Genomic DNA, 12,306 nt, shown 5'->3' on the forward strand with positions numbered 1-12,306 from the left:
CTTTTAAGTGCTATGTGCAAGTATTTTATGAGATGATGTATGTTCTCATGTCACATTTCCGGCTAATAATAGCCATTGGACTACAACTATTTCAAATGTGGGGTTAGTAAAATTTGACTTGGAGAACTATTTAATATTGCATGAACTACATAAATAAGGCATACAAGAAACTGCATAAGGATGAAAATCACCAGTCAATGAAATTCCTGGTATGTTTCAAATGTTCACATCCTCGCCTTCGCTTCCATTTTTCATCATCGCTGTAATCTAGGGGAAAACTTGAAGGCCACCAATGAAGGGGCCAAAAGCTTGTTTGAAAGCTTTTTGCCCCTAAAGGAGTGAGCACAAGGGAATCTTGGGAGGGAATGACAAAGTGCCGTGGGCAGCATGGCCAACAGCCTCTGGCTAAGTATATACTCATTTATCTACATAGTCATGGAAGTGAAAGGAATTTTTGAGAATGCGTGTCATAATGGTCAATGACAAAGCAACCACAGTTGAGCATTTTCTTCTTGGCACTAGCATTACTCTAGAAATCCTGTTGGGTATATGATCTACTTCTAAACAACCACTTGTGTGCTAAGAAATAAGAAACTATCCTCCAGGCGAGGATGAACCTCGAAGGAGCTGTTCAGAACTCCAGACCCACCATGCACACATCACATGTATTGTTTGCACAAAAAGTAATGTATATTATAAACTTATGATTACTGAATAGCCCTCTTACTAAACCTAAAGACCACAAGTGTGAGACAATCCTGTCAATTCAGCATCTACTCCACTGAGCTTTGGTCACTGATTTTTCTTCAAATTATTGTAGCAACAACCTTACCTTTTTTCAGCTGACAGGCATTCAAATTGGGAAATATTAATTAGAAAGGATAAAATTTGACCTTTATTGTAAGTGATTTAGAAGGTGGGAAATTAATAAGGACATTATACTGGAGAAGGATTGTAGTAGGTAAATAAACTTCATGGAGATGAAGGGTTAATGATGAGGAACTTAATGAAAGATTTAAGTAAAATGGAGTGAAAATTTTCATATGGAGGACAGTTTTGCTTGGTTGAAATACTCGCTGAATCATGAAGATGAGTTGTAGGCTTTTGAAATGTATGCGTAAGAATGGAGAAAATAGAAGAAAAGGAGGAGTGCCAGGTATTGTAGAAGAAGATAGCATTTGAGGGAAGCAATACAAGTGGGTGCAGAAGATACTAAAAGAGCTGCTGAACTTAGTACTAGAAGAGATGATGTTGGGTAGGGTGAGGTATTGGGAGGAAAGGTGTAGACATTTTATATTAGTGGGGCAGAAAGTATACAGGGCTAAAAAAATGAGCTAAAATATAAACATTATTATGACTCAAAGAAAATACTAAACATTTGTGTAGTAAAATTCTTCGTTCTCACAAAAAGCTTTTTGTTTCAATATGGTTATGGATTTTTTATTTTCTCTTAATATAATCGTACTTATTTTTGCCATCTTGCAGACTTGCTAAGTAGGTATGTTTTTATTCATAATTTATCAATGGGCATTGAATCCCTTGTTGCATAATACTTTATACATTCAAAAGACATTTTCAAAATGGTTTCTTCCACAGCCAAAAGTCACTTTAAATATTTGGTCATTGGAAAATAACATTGGATTAAATAAAGTGGATACTTTCAAGCTTGAAAGATATAACAGCGTGGTATTCACCCCTTCCTTTGTGAAGTTCCTGGGTCCCAAATATGCATGTAAATTCAAGTTCAAACACTTTTCTTGATGTCTGTGAAATCACCTTGCAGACTATTTCCAATAAGTGTTTCCCAATGGATGGCCCATGTTCAGTCATTAATATTCACTTAACTGTGTAGTTTCACTGACCCTTCCAAAAAACAGCTCATGAATCTAACCTGGCTAGTTTTCTGAAAATACAAATTTAAAAGCAATTGAGCAATTTAGTCAGCCATGTTAGCCAGAGATATTGCCAAGATTAATCATTACCCTCATGGTAATCCTTAAAAATTAGGTAGCTTCTTAAATATTTTATTTCATGTAACTTAAACACATTTAGCTTTTTGTAAACAGGCTGAGGAAATAGGGAAAGGATGACTACATCAACTGAGTGAATTCCAAAAGTAATGGAATTATTTTTTAAAAAGTAATTTATTGAGCAGATTTGCACTAACACTTAAAATTCTTCAAATTACTATCCTTGGGCCTCGGAGGGCATCTTCGGGGACCTCTTGCAAGGTCTTTGTCACGGCTGATAGGATCTCCTCTATGGTCGAAAAACGAGTTGCTTTCAGAGCTACCTTAATCCAAGGGAATAAAAAGAAGTCTGCTGGGGTATTGTCAGGACTAGAGAGGGGGTGGGGCAGTGTTGGCACCTGGTGTTTGGCCAGAAATTTGCAGACTCTTAGTTCGTTGTGGCAAGGCATGTTGTCGTGATGGAGTTGCCAGGTAGTGGATGTCTCTTCTCGTCCTGATGACTCTTTTAAGAAGTAACAATGCGAAACACAATAGTAGACGACAAGTTCAGTTCATTGGCAACCATCTTGGTACTCAATCGACAGTCACTGTCCAACAATTGTGGAACATGAGCCACATTGTTGTTGGTTTTGCTGGATGACGGCCGCCCAGAGCGTTGTTCGTTGTGAACCTCTTCCCGGCCTTCTTTAAGGCCTTTAACCACCTCAAAACTTGTGAGTAGGACAGAGCAGAGTCCCTGTAAGCCTCACCAGTCATTTTGTTAGTCTCCTCACAAGATTTTTTCAGTTTAGCACAAAATTTAGCTATCCCATAACATTGCTCCATCATTGATTCCAATTTTTTTTGTGATGCAATTGGCACACAGAGGTTTACAATAACCGAGACCGGTTTCACAGCAAAGCCTAGTGTCCCCCTCACCTTCTCCAAATGGTTCGATCCCATTCTGACCAATCGGAGCATCGTGGGATATTCAATTGCATTACTTTTTGAATGCACCCTGTATATACCTACATCAAATATACTTACTGTGAAGGTGAATGGGAGGTATATGCAGAGAGGTGGTGAAAAGGTGGCAGCATATGCAATGTGGGCAGTTGCATGGTTTGGAGGAGAGACTCTCAGGTAGCCTTTTTGAATTGAAGATGTTGCATATGTTAGAGGGGTGCTTAAATGAGGTGGAAGGACAATGTGGGAATAAAATTGACAGAGGCCGATTGTTTTGTAAGCATAATGGGTTAGAGGTGGCATATTGTCTGATTTTGTGGATATCTAGGAAAAAGGTTATTGGATTAGGGCATTTTGGGTGATTTTTTTGGGATGAGGAGTGTGGTACATCAAAATGTCAAATATTAGGAAGTGTCCATTCTTTGTATTGGTTAAATTTGTATGCCAAGCCAGAAGATGAAAGCACCTTTGGGGAGTAATAAGAGAAAATCTTTGCAAAAATAAAGAATAGCAGGAAAATATTAGTTGACCCAGAATAGATGGAAAGAATACATAAAGGATCTGTATGTGATGAGGATATTAGGCTAACAAATTAAAGATGTAGAAAGAAAACATGAAGTAGATGAGGATAGTTTAGATCCAGTCATACTTGACTGCAAGATAGTAAAAGTTTTAAGGAAATTAAAATCAAATTAGGCCATATGAATAGAAAAAATCCCAGGAAAACTACTTAAAGAGCCTAGAAAAAAATGGAAGAAAGAGTTCACATGCATTAATTAGAAGCATTTCTGAGGGAGGAATTCAGCTGGAAAATTTTTTCATATCTGTGTCAGTTCCTATTCAAAAAAGGGAAAGGCAGGATGTGAGGGCTGCAACCCAAGTTTGGTTGCACATGCAGCTTAAGTGGTTCTCAGGGTCATCAATAATAGGATGGAGAGCAGAGCAAACTAATGCTTAGGAGATGATCAATTTCAGTCCAGGAATGGGATAGGTACGCATGATGCCATAGCAGTAATGAGGTCACTAATAGGAATTCAGCAAGGATGTATTTCTTTATTTCATAGACTTCAAGAAGGAATGAATTGGGTAGAATTAGTGAATTTATTGCAGCAAAGTAAAGAGTAGCTTGGAGGGTTAGGAGACTAATCCGCGACATGTATACAGTATGTTTCAGATTGCTCATGTGGAAATGGTGGAATAGGAGTTGTGATAAGCAGTGTTGGGGATCGTGATGGTGTGGTGGCTAATGTACTGGCTCCCGCCCAGAGGGCCCGGGTTCACATCCCAGAAGTGGCAGCTATTTTCATTGGTAGGCCGATCCCTACTTGAGGTGCTTTGTGGAGAGCACTTTGAGTGAGTCCATCGGATGGGACGTTAAGCTATGGCATCAGCCTACTCTTAACAAAAGGTGCCCCTTGGCGCCTTTCCTTAAGAGTAGGCTAATGCCGATGCGACGTTTAGCTCCACCCTTCATCCTTTCCTGTCCCTCCGTAATGGCGGAAATGACCTCTACTGTCGGTCGCCGCCCACAAAAACTACTACTAATATGAGCAAGGCTAGGAAAAGGGGGTTAGACAAGGGTGTCCACTTGTGCTTTTCAACTTATATGTGGAGGAAGTTGTTCAAGGGACATGGGAAAAAATTGGAGATTGGAATGAAAGTTGGTGGGTAATTCATAATATTAGTTTTGCGGATGATCAAGTTTGTCAATCAGCCAAGGGTTTGCAAGTTTTGCTGGGAGCTCGGAGAGTCAGTGCAATTAGAATGTGTTTTGAGTACTTGTATGCTCGAGAGGCGTGGTTGAATACAGTATTCGAGGAAAAAGTAAACGGAAGCACTAAAGGGGACAGAATAGAGTTTGAAATGGATACTTCTATTTCGGACATGTCCGATTGCTGACTAATAATTAAGCATTATTCACCTTGTTTTCTGATAGCGGTACGAGAATATTGCCAATGCTAACATCGAGAATGTTAACATTTTCCTCATAGTGCAGATAGATATAGTACACCGGGAGAAAGAGATCCTAAGGCTCCGTCAAGTTATTTGAAGTCTTCTGTTTCGATACGCTGATGTGATTTTGTCGATATATTACTTTCAATCGTGGGGCTCCGAGCTCTCGTGATTGCGGTCAAGCTGGAATTTTCCAGGAGTACATTTAGAGATCCTCGTCTTCTTGTTTGGCTACCGAACTCTCCTGTTTTACCTTGAATCCCCTATAACTTTGAATAAATTGACGAACCAATTTAACAATGAAGTTCAGGAAAAATTTCTTTAACATTGCCAAGAATTCTGCGGAGCACTCGTGGATGTTTAAGGTCTTCAGGGTCGGACAAGATTATCCTACACGAATTAGTTCCCAGCATTACGTCTTCCTCAGCTATATGCAGGAAAGGATACAGTATACACTTCAACTTTTCCCTCACCAAACGTTTGATCACGTTTGATGAGCATACGCTGAGAATCACTCAGTACTTTTCCTGCAGACTTATAATCAGAAAAATTGTAAAAAAAAGCTTGCATCGGTAGAGGACAGATTCCCTCGAAGAAGAAAGACTTAGATTGAGCCAGCTATACATCATTTCTCGTGTGATTTTGGAGTCATGTAAGGGGCAACTACTGCTCCGTTGTATCGACTATGAGTCCTCCACGCGCACCTCTTTCCTCAAGTCAACCTAGTACTCTAGTAATTCATCATACGTAATTGATAGATGAACTAAAAATTACAATATTGAATTAATCATTACATTATGAATCCCTACTTTGAGGGCTAATAAAATAAAGAAATATTTACATACCCGAGGCTTTTTCTACGCTTATGTTCTTCACCCTTGTTTCTCGATATGGTTATTTTCCCACAAAAATTGAGTCGCAGGATTGCTAACTATATCTTAATAAGGAGCAGTCGATTGCCTGCCGAAATGACCCATTTTGTTAGCGGCTTTAATATCTTCCGAGTTTATATGAAATTGGTTTTCTTCCCCAGATTGCTAAGGATTCTCCTCCATCAAATAATTCGTGAATTCTTGCGGAGTAAATATCCGACGAACCATTATGCTTTTCCCAGAAAAGGCAGTAAGGATAACTGATCCTGGTGTGCGGACACGCGCAGCGTAAATGGAGAGTTTGGCGTTGCGAGAAGCTCACGTATGCATTACCAAAATATCAAATGAAAGAAGGCGAAAGAGTGTTGAGCCATCCTCATGGCTGATAACAATGTCAATAAACCGGAGAGACTCTTTCTTTCGCCTAATGAATTAGGGAATAAATCACGTAGCACTCGGTGAGATTTATTTTCATTACTCAACATCGTTTGCACCCGTGCTCGTGAAAGAGGGCTAAGGATTGGGCAAACGAGGAAAAGAAAGGAAATTTTGGTTGTAATTAAGATAGGTAGAAAGTATATGAGTTTATTAAATTATTTGCAATAAATTGGGGCTTAAGGATATTTAGCGTCGTCTTTGATGGAAGTTAGGAAAATAACAGTTCTTACTTAGACCCTGGGTCCATTAAAAACCTACCTTGACCGATGGACTACCGACTGCCTTCGAAACAGCAATGAAGAGAAGTTATAAATAATATGACTGTAATGAAATTACTCAATGTACACAAATATGAATTGCCACGCTTAGATTCAATTCGCCATCTAAAGAGAGAACGAGCCTACAGTCCCTGGATAGATATTGCTGACACATGAAAATTGTCGACGACAGACAGACAGAGGTACATTCATGAACATATATCAAAGCTACATCAACTCACATTTCAGCAAAACATCAATGCAGGTGATGACGCCTGCAAAACAGTCAAGTTGATCGCCCTCCGTCGTACTTAAAAATATTTTGTTTCTACATAAAGGATACTAAACAGCAAGGAATAGGACGGGAAATCTTTCGCCTCCATGGATGGATAAAAGAAGAAAATTGTATTTATAAATGAGTAGAGGTCGAAATGACTTCCGAAGTTCTGTTGTTGAAGGCTAAATGCTTCAACTTTTCCTTAAAGCAGTTTCGATAGCATTTTCCTGACTGTAAGGAAGTTAATTTCAGCGGTTGTGTTCTTCGAAAGTTATGTGCATATTGAAAATGATTTTTGCACTGTAATATTTTAGTATTTTATATGATTATCAGCCAGCAGTGTGTCACGAAATTACATAGATACATATTTCATTTGCTTGATATACGAATGGTTGTAGACCTTTTAATCCATATCATCAATATTAAATATTAGTTAATTAAAGATATTACTGAAATTATTCAAAATTTAATCTAAAATTACATCAGAAAGTCACGCGCGAATCACAGCTTCTAAGAGAGGGTCAATAAATAAAGAGAAATGGTTTAACAACCTTGATTGTGCATCTTGGAAAAATCGATTCTTAAGGCGTACATGCTTCTACTGTTTACGTTTATTTAGAGTTTCGAAATACCGTCCTTGATAATTGCTTCCTTTTTACATTTTTCGCTGGTCCATAGGCTTGAGATAAATAACAAATAAAGCGATGAGGAAAAAAGGTACAAGTTACCTCGCTATCGTCGGCGGGTTGTGCAATATGCCATTGTTTCGTAATCTTCGCCGATCTATCGCCAGAAAATATGCATATATAGAGCAGTCATTTCTGTGAGGGGCATCACGTCTTCCCGCAGTCACAGAAGACCGACACCGAGTGAACCTTTCGCAGGTGGAGAAAATCCCTCTGATTTGACGGGTAAGTAGTTCGTAGCTGTTTTGACAGATCTCTGATGCATGACAGATCACAGATCCTTTGACAGTCTATGCAGTACTTACTTTTTCTCTCAACTTTCCTTTGATAACGGTGAAGGTTTTTATCCATCCATCGACATTATGCATTGTTTGGACACACATTCATAGCTCCATTCCATATTCCATAGAGCCTCAGAATATAAAATTAGAATATTTAATTGTAAACGCTTAGGATTTCTCCTTGTGTTTCTAAATGGAGGAATTTGTTGATCGGAAAGATTTGGATTATCTGAGCGTCTACTGTCAGGGACAGTTTTAGTACTTTATGATGGGCCAAATTCTAGTAAATCCCTTCGTCGGACTTGGCGCGATTGTTGTACGGCACCAGCCTCTGAAAAATTGCTCTCTTACTAGAACTAGAAGGGCCTCGGGTGCGATGCCAGACAGGCAAAGAGTGCAACGGACAACACGTGAATTATACGAGGAAGGACCCAAAAATAACAGGAATGTTGTTATAGATTCTCTAGTTCTCAATATAGTTACATTAAATTTTGTTCGCCTTCAAAGTGTTTCGCCTTGACCACAATGCACTTCTCCAAATGATGCCTCCATTGTTCGAAACATTCCTGAAATTCACTTATCGGGATGTCCTTTAGTCCTTCTTAGCGATTTTTGTTTTACCTACTCCACAGTGTCAAAACGCTTTCCTTTCATGTCCCTTTTGAGTCTGGGGAACAAAAAGAAGTCACAGGGAACTAAATTCGGTGAATAGGGCAGCATTACAATAGTTTCCGCGGCCGATTTTCCCAGCAGGAAACAAAAGTTCACTGCAGCGCGTTGCTTTTGATAATCCGCCATTACGTTTTTCACCGAAATGAAAAAAAGTTGTTTCACTGAAACGGCTCTCACGGACGGACCGATCCAGTCACAGCGACGGCGCTGCGCATACTGATGCAGGAGGTGTGAGCCTGACGTACGACCTGCCGAACAAAGGCTTCCCCCACTCTCGCTCCCCACCGCAGCCCAATTCCCGTTACTTTTGCGTCCCCCCTCGTAATTAACAGATACGTTTAAATAACCTTAAGTGTTGATGAAGATGAGGAGAATGAGAACATTTCTTGTCCTGCCGAAGACGAGGAGATTAGATGGTTCAACAAAATACTGATGGTTCGTCAAATGTACGAGACTCATTCGACAGTGACTTCTCCCTTGGGAGTGGCGCAGAGCTGTATGCGGGGGGGGGGGGGGTCGGGGGAAAGGAGTGCAAAGAGAGTAGTGAGTGACAATAACAGGTGTACTCGAGGGTTGACATCCGGGATGTACTTCATTTCTGTTCGGAATCGCCGGTCCTCCTTCTTGCCCAGCTTTGCATTGGAAGCCACGAGGGGATTGAAGGCCATCGAAAGCTGAAACGGGGTTGAACACCCACCTTTAAGTCTGTGCCGAGTTCCTTCTTCCCCGGTTCTTCTCCCTTCCCATACCCTCAACATAACGTTAGTCAAATCGTCGTACTTAAGAAGGCTAATCATTTGAAATAAATATTCATTAATCATGACCTGGGTTTCAGCCCTAGTTGATATTTGACTAAATGGTTGGACATTTGGAATGAATGACCGTCTAACGTTACGAAAAAATGTAATCTTAGTTGGAATTATTTAGTGTGTTTCACTAATTTCAAATAGAATGACGGAAGATATCCAAATACAACCCACACAGAGGTACCGGCGGCGGCAGTTATATTTCGGTGGTATCCCGATCCCTACTTCAGGTGCTTTGAAGCGAGCTCTTTGAGTGAGTACACCATCCGTCGGATGGGACGTTAAGCTGCAGACCCCTTGGCGCCTTTCGTTAAGAAAAGGTCAATACCGACGCCGGGTTTCTCTCCACCTTTCATCCATTTCTGTCTATCCCTAATGGCTAAAATGACCTTGGCTGTCGGTCGCCTCCCCTAAAACTAGCTGCGGCACTAAAATCTGTGTTGAATTAGTGGACCGTGACGGCATTTCAGTTCACTCAGAATAAACAGTATTGAGAGCGTTCCGTTTTTGCAAATTCAAATAATGAATAACCAAAAGGAATACAGGGAAGGTACTCAAGGAAGAGACATGTTTTAGAATTATGTGTCTTCATCCGGGAGAAGGCATTATATATTTGGGTGAATTAATGCAAATGGATGGAAAATGATTTTTCGCTCTCGTCATAAAATATAAAATGGAATTATTGTGTTCTTTTGTGGTGTATGAGTCTTTGTGGGGCATCGGTAGCCGGCCGTGCCGCGTGTGGAGGGTCTTCCGTTGTGTTTTGCACGCCGGTGGAAGATCGCCAGCGACGGAAGGCACCGCGGAGCCATGCGGTCTCCCACTTGAGGAGTGAGGCGAGCGTAGCTAGAGACGGTTTCAATCCGGCCTTGCAGTATGTATTATGGAGACGCATAGTTAGAATGCGCCAACTTGATTTTCAATTTTCCACTTCCTTTCACCCCTGACCTCTCAAACCATATTTTCCAATGCCCCGATACCTTGTTATTGTAATGTAGGTTGTGTATAATCTAAAATGATTTGATGCAATCTTTGAAAATAATTACCTTTCTATTTCGTCCTGTCACTTTCGAGCGAAAGTGGAAGTGATAGCCACCCCATTTAATGTCTTGCCCCTACCTTCTAGTCGAACTGGCATTACTCTCTGAGGAGAACCTCGACCCCCAGCTAATCCATCTAATCAAGGGACACTTTCAAAATATTGATGCTCTTAATTTTGACTCCTCTTCTTGATGTGTCTACACACTTTTCCAGGCTTAGATATTACTTCGGTGCATATTTGTGTTAGCATGCAAGTTTTCACGGGAGCGTGCTGCAGGAAGTGTCATATCGCCAGGCATTTGGTAAATTTGTGATTTGATGATCAACTTTAAAGCAAAATTAGGTAATCGGTTACCTCAAAGGCTTTGCGTACTGATTTTTTTGTTTTAATCACGAATTTTCCTTGGAAGAAATGATCTAGCAGTCGGTTCCAGCAAGTGTTTCCCTTAGCTTCCCATTTTTGTTTCAAATCCAGTCTTGACATTATTGGATTAGTTCAATTTCCCTTGATAACTTCCTTAAATTCGTACAAATTTATATTTTTCCGTTGAGTTTAAAATCCATGCTATTTATTGTATCTATTTTCAAATATTCCCCTGGCGCTTTCTATTCGTTTATAACAGTTTTAATGAATCAGACCTCATTGCTATCTATAATTCAGAAAGTTAGTTTTCCTACACAGGCTCCTAAATACTGGAGAAAAATTCCAGTTGAGGTCTTATCAACGCGAAATAACACATTTCCTAAACGCTGAAATTTCCCACTATTTCTTCTAGCAAGGCTCAAAAGCAGCTTATCAAAAGCAGCTTCTTGGTTATTTCAACAAGCTTTCTCCGAGTTAGGTCCGATTTCAATTCGATTTCCGGGTATTTTACTTTGCACTGTGTTCAAGCATATTTATACATGAGTAAAATCTCGGAAAACAGAAAAAACACGCTCGCTCACATTCAAATATATTAGAATTCACAGTTGCTAGCGTGACGGGATTTCTTTTCTGAGAAATGCCTTGGTGTGAATTCTCAGATTTAGAACGAGAGCCCACCTGTGGCATATGCCTGGTTGTCATTTCTTGCCTATCTGGGATACGAGAGGCAAGAAATATCTGTATATACTAGTTTTCAGTGCTAATCATTTCATCAGTATTATTGCCTGCTATCAAGCAACAGTATTGTTGACATAATATAATGGGTGCCACAATTATATTTATTGCTAATTCCCCTTTTACTAACACCATTCCTCTTTCCTTGAGTGCCTACTTACGTACTGCACACTCCACATCCGGCTTCATCGAATTTTCTCAAATAATGTTTTTGACCAAAAACTCCACTCGTCAAAATGAACTTGCTTGCTTACTGACATGAACAAAATACCAACTTTCGATTTCCTACTTTTTAATTATTGAATTTTTTCGCATAGTTTTTTCTGCGGGGGTTAAAATCATGATGTTGTTCCTGAGGTGAGAAAAGCGTGATTTAAGTCCCGTTTGTTCTTCACATAATAAAAGGGACAGGACCCAAACTTCACGTCACGTCACGATAGCCACGCCTAACTATATTCGCTTTTAATCTTTTCACACTTACACATAAACTGTGAAACTATGTCTTTTTATAAATTGCGAATAGAGAAGAAGGCATTGTATTAGAAGAAAGAAATACTAACGGCTAACAGTCCAAGCATAAACATACAGAAGCGATTTGTAAAAGTTTATGTAAGGAGTCTCCTTTTCTACGAATTTGAGACAAGGGTAATAGAAACAACGGAGTAATAAGATTAGAGGCAATGGAAATATGTTGCTCCTGAAGAATGAACAAATAAAATCGGTAGATAAAACAACAGATGAAGAAGTACTTCAAGGAGTGAATAAGGAGAGAATCTACAGGGCATAATAAAAAGAATAAGGGGAAAACTAATTGGACACATTCTGGGGGAAGACAGATCACTGGGGACCATAATTGAAGGGAAGAAATATGCGACGAATTACAGAAGAATGCTAAGGATTAATAATATGAAACAAGATATGGAAATTATTGATGCGAGGGGCTGTGAGAGAATGCTAAGATTGCCACTGAGCAGTATGCATAGTTTGGAGAAGTGCTGCTAGCAAATCC

Source organism: Hetaerina americana, unplaced genomic scaffold (assembly GCF_022747635.1).
Source record: "Hetaerina americana unplaced genomic scaffold, ioHetAmer1.1.p SCAF_3, whole genome shotgun sequence".
In the NCBI taxonomy this organism is placed as follows: Eukaryota; Metazoa; Arthropoda; class Insecta; order Odonata; family Calopterygidae; genus Hetaerina; species Hetaerina americana.